Raw genomic sequence first — 14,145 nt, forward strand, 5'->3', positions numbered from 1 at the left:
TGCATAAAGAAGAATCAGTTCTTCAAGCTTATTAAAGAATGATCTCCATAAGATCTCCAACTCATAGCAAATTCCATACAGCCATGTCCTCAGAGGATTTGTGTGTGAGAGAGAGCTAATTCTCACCAGTACTGTCACCTCTCTTTTTTTGCTGCCTATAGCAACCATTTTGTGCTAGCACCCACAGTACTTTTATCAAGATGTGAATACTAGCACCTCATTTTTTCTTACAAAAAAAAAAAAGAAGCATTGCACATCCTGCCATATTGGAAATCATGCCACAAGCACTAACTGGAACAGTGACACATAGACAGAAGTCTCTTTCCAACATCTGCCCTCCAAAAGTTGCATCTGATTACATCAGGCACTCTATACTTTCCTGGTAAAATTGCACTTTCCCAATACAATGACATTGAAGCCAATCAGACTTGTGCCAGAATACTGCTTTCAATATTGTGCCATAAATCTTTCAGTTTCTTTTTCTGCTTCAGCTCTCCAATTCTTTCCACATTCTGCTTTAAGTGCTCTGTCTCCAACAGACTTCAAACCCTTTCCCTAGAACTCACTAGGATGATGGGTGTGCAAGTAAATAATATTAGAAAGGCTTTGATGGGAACACCATAATTACATTTGCACCGAGGCTTCTGCAGAAATCCTCTTCTGCATTTTAATGATGGGAGCTTTGTTTTCCACATTTAAATCGGTGACTATTCAGAGGCTGCCTGAAATTCCCATAATGCATCTCTAGTAAAACATGTACTCACTTTTGTTGGCATTTAAAATTGTCAACAGGAGATGCAGTATGTGGAGTGGAGCGGCTTGTTACTATGTCAGAGAAATCCTGCATGATGGTAGCAGCGTAAGAACTGCCTTGCTGGATCAGATCAAGAGCTACCTAATCTATCCTTCTCTATCCAGCAAGAGCTAAAAACACAGCATCGCAACCCCTTTGTACTTGCTTTTCACACAAGTAGCAAGTGAAGAGGGCTCTGCTTCTTCTGCAGATCAGGCTTAAGAGTTGCATCATGGGAAAAAACATCTTACAGTACTGTTCTGTAGCAGTGGGATCATGAGGGAGCATCTCACCATCTCAAGGTTGGCTTACACATTTTTCTTGAATGGTGTGGTTGCTGCTTTTTATGCGGTTACTTCCATGCCACATCAGATAATAGTGTTTTGTCAAAGGCAATGTGCCTTTGAACATCAACTGCTGGGAATTACAAAAAAACCCTAATTAAAAAAACTGATTTGGGGGCAGATCTCCGACTGGTGTTCCCTGGGTTAGCCTGGATCAGGTTGGGGGGGGGGGCTGTGCATTCTAAGCAGAGAACAATGATGGGAAGCCACTTTAAAAAAATCTATCAATATATCAAAAGGCACCACAAACCTGATTGAAATAAATGGTAGATGTACCAGAGAACATCCCCTTGCAATGTGCCTAAAACATATAATTGTCATGACTCCTGCCTTTAATAGAATCCAGGTCACAGAGGATGAGGAACCAGTTGGCTCTACATCAGTAGTGCTACCTACAACAGGAATGAAGGACTTGTGGCCCTCTAGATGTTATTGGACTCCAGCACCCACCCTGAGATCTGATGGTGAGGGGCAGGAAATACATAATCATCATCACCATTATCATCTCCAGCCAGCATGGTCAATGGTAAGGATGATGAAAGTTTTCTTTAAGAAGGATACAGACAAACTGGAACAGGTTCAGAGGAGGGCAACAAAGATGATGTGGGACTGGAAACAAAGCCCTATCAGGAGAAACTGAAAGAACTGGCCATGTTTAGCCTGGAGAAGAGAAGACTGAGGGGAGATATGATAGCACTCTACAATTACTTGAAAGGCTGCCACACAGAGGAGGGCCAGGAGCTCTTCTTGAACTTTCCAGAGTGCAGGACTTGGAATAATGGGTTCAACTAACAGGAAGCCAGATTTTGACTGAACATCAGGAAAAACTTCCTAACTGTTAGAGCAGTATGACAATGGAAGGAGGTGGTGGGCTCTCCAACACTTGAGGCATTCAAGAGGCAGGTGGACAGCCACTTGTCTGGTATGCTTTAAGTTGGATTCCTGCATTGAGCAGAGGGTGGGCTCAATGGTCCCATATGCCTCTTTCAACTTACTGTTTTGTGATTCTGTGATGACACAAGTGGTAGTCCAACAATATATGGAGGGTTATAGGAGCTACGCAGAAGCAAAACCCAAGCCCTGATACCCAGGCTAACCCTGGCAACTGGAATGGCTGGAACAAGAGGTCCTCAAATTAAGGCCCCCAGAGATAGTTTCTTCTGAGTCTGGTGCCCCAAGGGGAGAGCTCATGCCAGGCCACTTTCACTGGTGCAGGAAGGGCACCAGATAGGAAGTCATGGAGAGGTGATTGGAGTGCTCAGCTCCTAGCTCATAGGTTGTCCCTTTGTGAATCACAATTCCTTGAGGAAATGGGTGGAGCCAAGAAAGGTAGTCAGAGCCTTAAGAGATAAAAAGCCTTAATTAGAGCTGAGACTCTCTTGGAGTAAGTGGCCTACTCCCAGTGATCTGCCCGTGGCCTTGCAAGCCGTGTGTCTGACCATTCTTACTCCCCAGACCCTGACCCTGTGTCTGCATCCTGCCTCTTTGAGTGAGTCTGAAATCATCTGTTACCCTTGCCATCCAAAATCATGAATGCCCTACTTGACTGGGCATAGCTCCCAACTCTCTTCATCTGTGTGCTCTGCCCTCCCCAAGACAGGATGCTTAGGCAAGTCTGTTTGCATGCTGTGATTCTGCAGGGACACAGTAAAAGCGCAGGAAGGATGGTAATGATTACAGGATTCAGTTTACTAAGAATTTCAGGTTTCTATTTTTTTTAATGTTCCTAGTCCATATGGCTTTGATGATGATACACTTGAAAATTTGTGGATGTTCTCAAATGCCAGAAAGCTAGCTGAGTAAAGGCCAAACCAGATACAACAGCATTCATTCAATAAGAGCAATTTTGTGAATGGCTTTTAAAGAAATTGCTGGTGTGTGGAGACCAGACTGGGACTATGATCCTGATCTGTATTGGTGTTCCCATGGCTGCTATTTGCACTGGAGAAAATGCTCTCATTCACTCCAATGGGAGCTTTATCCTACTGCAAACTGCAAACTGCAGGTGCAAGAGCCCTCCAGTCTGGATCAGAACTGGAACTGCATCAGGTAGAAAAGAATTACAGCCCCCTAACCTCCCCATGCCAGGGTCTTCATCCAGATCAACCTCACCACACCTGCAATCCTGCTTCTTACCATCCAACTCCAAAATGGTTCTGGGTGGGAGTGCTTTTGTGCCAGGGGCCAGAAGGAGGGCATGAAGCCATTTCCGTCATTTTGATGCCAAGTATGCCAATGCAAGGGAGACGCAGGGGCAGGCTACTTAAGGCCTTGCCCCTGCTGCCCTCCCCCTCTTTCTGCTTGTAGAAGCACAGTACCCATCCCGTCGGTTGCCTTAGATTGGGTCGAGTAGGGATTTTTTGACCTCTCCTATGATTGGCTGGTGGGAGGGGGGATTTTTCACCTACTCCATTCTGTGGTGCTGGTGAGGTGCAATTAGCAGAGGGAGCTGGATAAACAGGTCAGTTGGTTTAATTTGGCCACTCTTCAGGTATGTGTGGGAAAAGGAAGAGGTACCTCAAGGCACTTTTCAGATGAACAGTGATCCTAGCGACTTGTGTGGGGCAGGGTATGGGTCTCTTTTGAGGTTAACCTGTGTCACTCACCTGGGGTTATGGAGCTTTGGGGGGGTGAATCAGGAAGACCTCCTTCCTCACTTGAAGGGGTATGGCGGGGGAAAGAGCGGGAAGCATGGCCAGCTTGACTCCCTGCAGGGTAAGCTTGCCAGGTCATGACAGGCTTCAGAGCCTGAGAGGATTATGGCTTTCCTGCAAATGGTCTCACTTCCCCTCTGCAGTTTGGAGGTTACAGGTTTTATAAATTCTTGAGGTCATATATTCTTAAGTTCTTAAAGTTATAGTTAATAAAAGTGGCCCTAGTATACCCCATAAATGTGTTTTGCCTCTTTGTTTCCTGCCTCCTGGCACAATTTACTTTTTTAAAGCAATTCACACACTTGTAAATTGCATGAATGGTGTTGCATCTCGTATGGCCCTGATGTTCTGAGTGCTTGATGGTGGAGCTTCCATAACCTTTCCTCTGCCCATGGCTAGCAAATTTAGAATAAATAATGCAAAATAGTGAGAACTGTAGAAAAAAAAATGCAAAATGGCATGCACACACACACACTCAGAGAGAGAGAGAGAGAGAGACTGAGAGAAATGAAAGTGTGCTTAATTTAGTTTCCATAATGTATTCCATTCAAACAATGAAGTTTTCTTAGCACAGAATTTAGATTGCCCAGAACATCTTAAATTGTTGCATTGGAAAGTAATTAAAGCTCTGACCTTAGAGTGACAAGCGCAGGAGAGCAAGGCGATCACTTCTAACACTTGCTGTTGTACATGTATGGATATAGGATTTGTTAAAAAAGAAAACTTTGTATAGATTCTAAATCTGTTTATCCAGAAGAATATCTTGCTGAACTTCCTAAGAAATATGTTCAAGATTGCAGCCTTAAAAAATTTTTTTTCATGGACATTGAGTTGCATCTGGAAGTAAGAGTTGGAACCAAAGGTGCTCATCGACTCATGGAAGGGCCCCCATCTTCTGTAAGTAGAAGCCTCTTTACTTGACTGGAGACATATTTGGATGCAATCCATTGCCTTGCTCCCTTGACTACATTGCACCAGTGTGGTGAGGCAAACTGTGTGGGGATTGCCTAAGGGCTCCTCATAAATTCATATCAGAAGTAAGATTTGAACTGAAGGCTTCCTGCTTCGTATCTCAGTCTCTTAGCTGCAATGCCACAACTTACTAAAGTACAGATAACAGCTGTGACTGTAAACTCGAAGCCTCATACCCTGCATTGCTCAGGAATTCTAAGAAATAAAATAAATCAGTTCAGTTTTGAAATCAATGGTTAGATTGATGCAATTTATTTATTTGTTTATTTATTCAATGTATGTCCTGCCCTTCCTCCCAAAAGGAGCCCAGGGTGGCAAACAAGTGATAAAACATTAAAAGACATCTTTAAAACAAACATCTTAAAAACAATTCCAATACAGTTGCGGACTGGGATAAAGGTATCTAGTTAAAAGGCTTGTTGAAAGAGGAAGGTTTTGTAAGTTTGAAAGGTTCAGTCTGCCATCTTCATTCAAAATGGCATCTGATTGTATCTGAACATAGATGAAAACATGTTTCTTGATTTCAGGAACCATAATGCAAAATTTGGTTACAATATCTTAAGAGGTGTCCAAATGCATGGTGAACAAACAACTCTCCAAAATATATGATAGATGGATGTAAATAATGGTCTTTGTTGCCACTTCTTGTTCCCTAGCATCATGCAACTAATATGGTATTCATCAGGTGATTTTTACCGAGGAGAACATCTGCTGTTCTTTGGGAATTGAAGGAAGATGAAGCTGTTTAGGAGAAAGGGCGGGGAGGAAGGAAAGCTGTGCAGACTACAAAACACAGCTGGCTTACAAGTTTAATTGTAATCAGGTTCCATTATAAAGTACATAAAGTGGCATTAGGCAGTGAGGATAAATGCAGATGAAAATGTATGAGATGTTTATAGTTTCAAATAAAGTAAAATGTTAGACATATTTTAATATACTCTATTGGAAGGAAAAATACCTCCTAACTGGAATTCTGTATGGAACTTTTCAAGGCAATAGCAGGGGTGAGGAACCTTTTGATTCTAAGGGCCATTATTCCATTCTGGGCAACCTTCTGCTGGCCACATGCCAGTGGTGGGCCGGGCCAGAGGCAAAATTGGGTGGGGCAATGCATGTAAATGTTATCTTTGTACAGTAGATTCATCTCTACTTACACTCACACACCCCTCTTATCCTCCACCCAGAAAAGCTAGAGTCATTATCAAGGACATCTTCCAGCCAGGCCAAAACACTCATGGGGTGAAGCAGGTCCAAAGAGGGTGTGGCCTGGGGAGAGTCCTGAGCGCCAGATGGAGAGGCTTGGAGGGTCATATGCAGCCTCCTGAGCTGAAGGTCTCCAGCCATGCCAATAGTGTTGTTCAGTAAGTGGACCCTGAGAAAATGGCCTGATCAAAAGACAGCAGGCCTCTGCATGTTGAGCTATGTGATGTTGCTACTGTTCCTTTGGCCACACCCTAATATGCAGAAAAGAAGGGGCTGAAGATTTCCTTGTGACTTCTGTCTCCATTCCAGGAAAAAAAAACATGATATGTGTGCATGAGGGTACTGCTGTTAAAGGTGCAGAAGCATGGCTAGCAAAGAAGCTGGCAACCCTGTGCCCGGATCCTAGGAAGCTTGCGACTAGTTCTGTGCGCTGTTTGGTCTTGCATTGCTTTGAACAGCCATCTCTCTCTATGATGGCAAACCACATCCAGAGCTTGGAAAAGTTACTTTTTTGAACTACAACTCCCATCAGCCCCAGCCAGCATGGCCACTGGATTGGGCTGATGGGAGTTGTAGTTCAAAAAAGTAACTTTTCCAAGCTCTGACCACATCTGAAACTAAGTTCAGAAGCAGCTTGATATGGCACAGGGCATTGCTGCCTCCAGGCTTGAAGGGACCCTCAGCATGCAGCCCTCTAGCCTCCCCATCTGTGGGCATGCCATCATGCTGATGGATGGTGGGCAGCTCCTCAATTTGTCTCTGTGATGTCCCTGTATTTTAATATCTGTAAATATGGTAAGTGCGGGTTTATTAAGTGATATATGGTAAGTGACTGAGTGAGAGGGGGGAGTACATGGGCTAGAATGCTGGAGAATGTTGGATGATGATTGGCTGAATGTTTGAATGGCTGAAGGTATAAATGAGAGGATGACAGTTGAGTTCGGGGAGAGTTGTTGGGGAGTTATTGGAGAGGAGAGTTGTTGAGAGGAGTGATTGGCAGAGTTCTGAGGGAGATTTGGATTACATTTGGCTGGTATTTAGGCAGAATATATAAGACTGGAAACATAAAGAGTGACACTAAATAAAACCATAAGCTTGTTGACCATTCCTAAAGAAATCTTATTATTTCCTGGTGTTATCAAATAAATACTTTTATTGGTTTACCAAAAGCCTGATCCTTGGCTGGGGATACACAGACCAGAAGGGAGGGCAGGGTAATTACCAAGGCTGGAGGGAAACAGTATCAAATAAATGGTGGCAGCGGTGAAGGGAGATATTGTAACATTGTCAAGTATCCAGAGCAACCCAGGATTGTATGCTTTATAGACAAAGATACAAGGGGGTTGTGGACAGCAAGGGTACCCAGACACAAAGTAACAAGCCATAGGGAAACTAAGGCGAAGTCTCTAGCAGTATTGTTTACAGGGAGTGACTGGTGGTGCTGCCTAGCAGTGGGATCTTGTGAGATCTGTGCTAAAGCATGTGAGAGAACAAATAAAAACCGAGATCCTGACAGGTGGTGGCCCTGGTGGGAGTATCATAGGTAGAGCCAGCTGGTGGGACCGTCACAGTCTCCCTATATGAAGATGGGTGTGTGGGCTTACAGCTGAAAGAGCGGGAGGGGTGGTGGCAATGGTGATGCTCCTCCAAAGATCGTGAGTCTCATTCTAATTGTCCACAATGTCCTACAACAATGGTAAAGGGGACTCCCGCCACTGGTTTCAGCAGTGGTGTACCTTGGGCAGATGTCTGAGGATGCTACTTGCTGTCTCCAGACTTAATTACATCACCATTTCTTGCATTTGTAGACATATGACATGTACCAGCTCAGACTATTTGTTCACTAGCCCAGTATTTTTCTCTCTCTCCAGGATCATGGGCTAACCAGATGCCTCTAGGAAACCCACAAGCAGGACATGGGGATAACGTCCCTCTCCTGCTGTTGTTCAGCAAGGGGTGCTAATTTGTCCCACAAGATACAACTTTAAAGAAAGCTTGAGGGTGAGAAATTTGTCACAAAGGCTATAAAACAGGGGTGGTCCCAGCACAGTCCCTCTCAGTGTTTTGGACTCTGACTCCCATCATCTCCAGCTAGCATGGCCTATGGTTGGGGACAATGGGAGCTGTAATGAGGATACCACATTAGCTACCTGGGCTATAAACAAAGCATAACGAGAACAAGCCGTCATGTAATGCATAATGTTGTGGGGGAGGTAATTACTCTTTGTTCATTAATGATCTGGAAGTGGGAGTCATAGTCCATTAATGGAAATTGCAGAGGATGAAAAACGAGGAGGTGTAGTGACATTGGACATGGTAGGGCTAGGATATAAAAAGGAAGCTATAAAAAAGGTTGGAAGCATTTGTCTTTAGGGTCGGAGCGTTTTGAACTTTAAAAAGCTTCCTATCTCCTCCTTTCTTTGAAAAAAATATTTTCCATAATAGCTGTTGTGAAAGTGAATGGTGAAAAGAGACAACAAAAAGATTGTATTTTTAAATGTCAAGCGGATGTGGCATGTTTGGAAATGACTAGTTAATAAAATTTCCTTGACCTGATTTTGGCCCATTTGTCATCTCTCAAAACATGCCCTTCAGTATCCCCCATAGAATGGTGTACCTCTCCCCCTTGCCCTCCCTGCTTAGGAACACAATACAGGAATGTATTATTGGTTGCAGGCAGTAACAGGGGTTTAGAAGAGCACTAACAGAACAGATTCATATGGAAACGGCTTTGTATTTTGGTGGATTACACCTCAATGGTGTACAGTAAATTAGCTTCTTAAAATAACCCCATAGAGAGAAAGTGTTTGAGCATAAAGGCTGGGTTCTCAAATCCATTTATGGGTGTTCTTCAATATTTAATGGAATTTACCTAAACAAGCTCAACAATGCAGATAGGTCCAGTGAGGAAAGTCACAGCAAACACGCTTCCTTTTGTTTCTAAGGCTCACATAATTTAAAAGACAAAATTTACCATTTTTGACCCTGCAAAAAAAAGAAAAGAATTACAAATCATATTAAATGAATTGCTGATGTTATCTAACTCAATTTAAGAAGCTTCCAGTGGCTAAAACTGGATATAAATTAGTGACATGCCAAAATCTGTTCTTCAGTTTCTCAAAAATTGTTTCCTTTGTGAAAGAGGCTTCCATTTCCCCTCTCCTGCTGGGTTTTTAGCTCACCCTGCTTGGAAATTGCAAGGATTTGAGCTTACTTTATAATTGCAGAATGTTTTGGGGTGGTATGGGTATTTTGCTTTCCAATAAACATGTATCCAGCACTCTGCAGCTTCCCTATCTGCCCATGCTTCCTGATCTGAAGAAAATCCCATGGGAGGAGTTACTTCATGACTTCTTCCCCTGGGCATTAACTGAAGCACCTGGGAATGTTGTAGAGTGCAGATCACTGGTGAGATGATTTGTAGATAGGGATGGAGGAGAATATCTGACAAAATCGAACCTGGTACTGAATCCTGACTGAATCCGCTAGTTCGCTATCCCTTTGAAGCGGCACTGATTTCTTGCAGTGGGCTGCTGCTGTAATCGCCACAGATTTTGCGGCCATGACTGCAATCGGCAAGATTTCCCCCCCAAAATCCTCCCCCTATTTTACATATTTTTTTGTAATTATTTTTCTCAATGTTTTTCCCCTCTGCCAAAAAATGACATGGAACCCTGTGATCACTAACATAAGTGACCCAAAAATTACGCAATGTTTTTCTCCACCGCCAAAAAACTACATGGAATGCTGTCATTTACATAAGTAGCTATGAAAATAATTACGCAATTTTTGCAACCCGAAAAAAAACCACACCTGAAAAAGCACACCGCAGATTGAATTGGCAAATGCCAGAAAAAGCGGAAACAAAAGAAGGATGGACCGATAAAGAAATTATGGATTATTGAAATGCATGCAGATTGGCACCAGGCAGCGAACCCTATTGCTATTTGTAGAATGAAAAAAGACCACTCACAAACAGGCCTTGTAAGGTAAATACACCAGAATGCCTGCATCCCACCTGTGAGAATTTTTCCAAACTTTTCTCTCAACTTTGATAATTTTTGAATGTAATTTTTGAATGCAGTTGATGGAGAACCTATTGGGTGGGGAAGGAAACCTTCAACAAACCACTAAAATAAATCCTCTTTGTTCCATCCCTCCCTATCCATCTAAATTTTTAACATTCGAAATTTTGCTTACACTTCAGTTTAAAGCCATTGCATCTTCTATTCTCGGTGGCCACTGGGGAAAATGACTGGTTATAGATCCTTTTTTAATATATGAAAAAGTTGCCATTTCAGCTTTAGACTGTACACACACACACACATAAGAACATAAGAAGAGCCTGCTGGATCAGGCCAGTGGCCCATCTAGTCCAGCATCCTGTTCTCACAGTGGCCAACCAGGTGCCTGGTTCTGCTAGTCTTATCAAACCTCTTTTTCCTTCCTCGACATTTTTTAAAAGTTTAGCCTGAGCAGCAGCCTCCAAGTTTCACCTGAAATTTCACTTTAATTCAGTGGCCATTCTACCCTACAATAATGATTGTGCTTAGTTGAAACTAAGGTCACATCCACACCAGACCTTTATTCCACTTTAATCAGTCCTGGCTTTCCCCAAAGAATCCTGGGAAGTGCAGTTTGTGAAGGGTGCTGAATGTTATTAGGAGACCCTATTCTCCTCATAGAGCTCCAGTGGCCAGAGTAGTTTAACAGTCAGTCCCTCTTCTCAGAGAATTCTGAAAATTGTAGCTTTATGAGGGGAATAGGAGTCTCCTAACAACTCTCAGCGCCCTTCACAAACTACACTTCCCAGGATTTTGGAGGGAAGCCATGGTTGTTTAAAGGGAATAAAGGTCTGATGTGGATGTGGACTTGAATAGGAAGATGACTTGAATATTTAAGAACATCTCAGGCTTGAGGAAAACTTAATAAAGGTGGGTTACAGAACAACAGGTAAAAATACAATTCCAACTACTATAATAAAAATAATTAGCACTATAATGGCAGGGGCTGAACCAAAGAGAAGAAAGACTTTGCTGTGCAGGCATGACACCCTCTCCTGAAAACCTGTGCATTTACCTCCAAGAAATAATGATTAAAAAATTATGTCGAAGAAGAAAAGATTAAGGCCCCAACTGCACTATACATTTTAAACAATACTTTGGTTAAATACTCATGCCTTCTGCCAAAGTAGGGCTGTGCACAGTATCCCAATCTGCCCCAGGACCCTGATTTGCCTTCCGCCATCAGTCCAACCTGCCCTGGGCAAATCTGGGGAATATCCACCCTGCCCTAGATCCAGTCCTGAATTAATTTGGGTGTGGAGCTAATGTTTAATTGTTATTTTTTTAACAACTGGGACAAGGTTGTATTGCATCCCCTTTCACCTTGACAGAGAGTAGGGAGGTTCAGTTCTGGGGGTTCTGCTTCACAAGTGGCTTTCCTGCAGAAAAGTTCCTTGTGAAGGAGCACCCTATACCCCACCAGATCAATGCCTCTGTTGAACAGCTGTTGAACGGAGGCGTCAATCCTGCTGTGTAGCGCTTTAGGGGTGGTGACTCAGGCAGCATCAGGATCGAAGGAAGGTTGGGCTGGAAAGGAGCAACCCACATCCCTACATCCCTCCAATTCTACCTTCTCCTGGGAAGATGCAGCTAGCAGTCAGGTAGGTTTTCCTTCCCCATGCCTGCCTCTCTTTCCTGCTTGATGCTGACCCCTGAGAGCCCCGGAACTCTCTGGGCTACCCAATCTGCAGTGAACTGGTGCTCTCTCAACCCATCTCAACCAATGCCCATACCCCCCCCAATCAGCCCAATTCGGTTTGGGCCTTGGGCCTCAGCTGAATCTGGTGCAAAGCCCTACCCCAGAGAATCTTGGGAATTGTTGTTTGTTATGGGTGCTGAGAGTTGTTAGAAGACCTCTGTTCTCCTCACAGAGCTTCAGTTGGCAGAGTGGTCTTCCCAGGGAACTCTGGGAGCTGAGGCTCTGTGAGGGAAATAGGGGTCTCCTAACAATCCTCAGCACCCTTAACAAATGACAGTTCCTGGGATTGTTTGGGGTAAACCATGACTGGCTAAAGCTATATGATACTGCTTTAAATGTGTAGTGCAAACGGAGCCTAACTTTCTGAGGGAGATCAGTGAGACACTTGTACAGACTGCTGGAGTAAATCTTGACTTTCTTGAGATCTTCCATAGAGAGTTTCTTATATTAAATAGATATGTTTGACCTTGAGATAAAATATCCAAGGGTGCAAAGCTACTCTTAAAATGTGCAGTTTGTGCATGACTTTGGTACAAAGACCTCTGAGAAACAGAGCAATTAGAGAATTCTTTGTGTCATGGTTTGCTTTCTGTGACTGCCATTCAAAGAAGTAGGAACTCATTCTTGCAGTAGACTACTTGGCTAATGCTTTCAGTAAGACATAAATTAGAGTCTGAGTCCAAGCTCATGAATTTCCTTCTTAATGAGGTGTCACATAGAGAAAAGCTTTCTAGACGTGGTTGTTGCAGATCTCCAAAGCATTATAGGAAATCTTCTTCAACATCCCCCTTGTAATATTCTTGTCTGAAGTACAAGGGGAAAATGGCCACCACTGTTTACCAGGCCCTTCACAATTTTGGTCCAGGAATAAGGATCACCTGATTCCTTATATCCCTGCCTGGTCATTGAGATCTTTAGGGAAGTTTCTATTAGTGGTCTTCCATGGTGCTCGTATCCATTGAAAGCGATGCATTCAGTACTGTGGACCCTGCTCTGTGGAGGTCCCTCCTCAGGCCCCCTCCATGTTGTTGTTGTTTAAATTCAGGGCTGGCACCAGAGGGCAGCCAGGTTGGGCCTTGGCCGAGGGCCCCTGTGAGCCTTAGGGTGACCCCCTTAGGGTGGGAGAGTGGCGCTCCTGTTCCATATCTGTGGCAGCATCAGTTCTTGCAACCCAGCCCTGCTGCAGATCTCAAAGAAGGAGCTCCCAGGTACCCCCAATACAGACAGAGTGGGCTTCTATAAGCCCACATGCATGCCCCACCCAGAGCTTGGAAAAGTTACTTTTTTGAACTACAACTCCCATCAGCCCAATGCAGTGGCCATGCTGGCTGGGGCTGATGGGAGTTGTAGTTCAAAAAAGTAACTTTTCCAAACTCTGGACCCACCTATCTCTCCTGTCAGTGTGAATGCCATTTGCACTCTGTGTGCATGCCTGCCATCACCCAAAATGGCAGCGGAGGCTTCCCTAAGGAAAACAATCCATCACTCAAAATAACACCGTGTTTCAAACAAGCAAAAACCACAGGTAAAAACAGAAGTGCAATAAATAGAGCTATCATCATCACCACCACCATTACCATGATTGATATCCCGCCCTTCTTCCTGATGTAGTACAACTTATTTAAAATGCCTGCTGAAATAGAAAGGTCTTCATCTACCCCCTGAAGTTCAACACTCAGGATCCACCTTGTTTTTGTGATTTTTGTAGCTGTAAGTTTTAAATTGTTTTAAAGATTGTGTTTTATATTGTTGTAATCCACCCTGGAACCTCAGGGTGAATGGCTGGTAATAAATTTAAACAGGGGCGGGGCCAGTCGTAACTAGGCCCTGGGGCACCAGCCTGCCCCAGGCCTGCAATGCTTAACCCAACCCTCCCCGATATAGGCAGTGCAGGGCTAATAAGCCTGCATGTGCTCCCCACCTACCTCTCATGTCATGTGAATGATGTGCATGCATAGCACACATGCCTGCCATCAAACAAGATGGCAGCAGGGGTGTCAGCCCCTTAGCAAAAACAGCAACAGTGGGGTGCTGCAGTTAAGAGGAGCAAGCATTGGGTTGATGGGAGTTGTAGTTCAAAAAAGTAACTTTTCCAAGCTCTGGGTGGGGCATGCATGTGGGCTTATAGAAGCCCACTCTGTCTGTATTGGGGGTACCTGGGAGTTAAGACAGGATGAAGTCACCCTCCTCCCCTTTGCCAGGTGTGGAGGAGGGAACCCAGGAATGTACGTGTGTGTTTGTGTGTGTATGTGTGTAAACTGCTGGACTTTCAGATGAGTGCTTGGGTACTTGCAGTAATACACAAGATGGTCCTAGGGCTTTCCCCATTTTTCCCTTCCTTTTATTCCTTAAAAGCCCAGCCTGTCTGCTGTATGCTTTGAAAAATCTACAAATGCTCCTGGACATGATAGTATGT

This window comes from Rhineura floridana, chromosome 7 (genome assembly GCF_030035675.1).
Source record: "Rhineura floridana isolate rRhiFlo1 chromosome 7, rRhiFlo1.hap2, whole genome shotgun sequence".
NCBI classification, from domain to species: Eukaryota; Metazoa; Chordata; class Lepidosauria; order Squamata; family Rhineuridae; genus Rhineura; species Rhineura floridana.